Here is a 1586-nt window from a genome sequence, read left to right as displayed (position 1 = left end):
GATATTGCAAAATATTAAAACCCTAAAATATTGTGTTTAAATAAAAATATTTTTTTTTTGGATAAAGTCAAAAAAATCAAATTGAGAATTAAATTTAAAATTTAAATTGAAAGATTTAAATTTTTAAATAGAATTAGAGTAAAATTTAGATTTTATCCCTTTATCCATTATCATCCCTACTAGAAAGATGTGTATTTTCGATCTTCATGGTTTTTTCTTTAAGAAAAGAAATATATGTTTGAGAGAAAAAAAGATTGTTTCAATAATTTTTTAGGTGTTCTAAGAGCAAATGAGAGTTTCTGATTCATTCCATTAATGTTATAACACTAGCATTGTTAGAAAGAGAGAAGGGTTAGTTCAAAAAGTGTGCCTGTGTTTTTTTTTTAAGTTTTAAAATTTAGATTTAAATAATAAAATAACTCACATTGCTTATGTGTCACAACAGAAAATGAAATAGAGTAAATTCTCATTTATTTTGAAAATACATAAAAAAAAATTCTCGAACTGTTTCTTTATTTATTTTAGAATAAAGTATCGTTTTTTTCTTCAACGTTTGAGGTAAGTTTTAAAGTTGTCCCTAACATTTCAATCGTCTTATTTAAGTCCCTAACGTTTTAAAACTGACTCAATATTATCTTGTCATTAGGGATTTGTTAACAGAATTGACGGCAGGACAAAATTGAGACGATTTTAAAATGTTAGGGACTTAAATAGGACGAAAACGTTGAGGACAAAAATGATACATAGAAATAAATTAAATAATTTAATTATTTTATTTATCGAAATATATAATTTATAGTATATTTAATAATTTACAACATATTGATTTATCTCGTTTACAGTATAAACGAAATAATGTAAACGAGATATATAAAATTTAAAAAAATATATCTATCTTATTTATCGTAAAATACATTCATAATGTGTATTATTATTAAAAAAATTACAACTAAAATAATATCAATTTTCTTAAAACCTAAGAAGTTAGGTTACAATATCAGGAATGAAAAGTTACATGTCTTGAGAAGAAAGGCGACTATCTCTCCTACTTGTTCTGTTGTATGATGAGAAGAAATGCCATTATTTGTCACGGTTTTTCTCTTTTTATCTAGCCCATCAACTTCATGCTCCTTTTAATATAATAACTATTCTCTCACGTACTAAACGATTCAACTACGGCATTTTTTTGTCATCATAGAATCTGAACACATACAACCTTATTTTTTTTAAAAAAAAATTAAATCAATTCAATTTGATGTATTTTTTTATATACTGTTTTTGAATACTGATTGAAATGGGTTAATTTTTAAAAAAATAATGTACTGATTTAAATGGACAATTTGAAATCACTAGTTTTAAATACGTAGCGTAATAGTTTTGAGATACAACTTTTAAAAATTGGATTAATTTAAAAATAAAAATTAAATTGATATTATTTTAATGATAATTTTTTAATAATAATACACATAGCTAGTTTATAGTATAAACAAAGTACATTTATAATTATTTTATTTATACTGTAAACGAAATAAATTAATGTGATGTAAATTGATATATACACTACAAATTACATATTTTGATAACAA

This window comes from Arachis ipaensis, chromosome B05 (assembly GCF_000816755.2).
Source record: "Arachis ipaensis cultivar K30076 chromosome B05, Araip1.1, whole genome shotgun sequence".
NCBI classification, from domain to species: domain Eukaryota; kingdom Viridiplantae; phylum Streptophyta; class Magnoliopsida; order Fabales; family Fabaceae; genus Arachis; species Arachis ipaensis.
Note: the sequence above shows the minus strand (reverse complement) of the source record.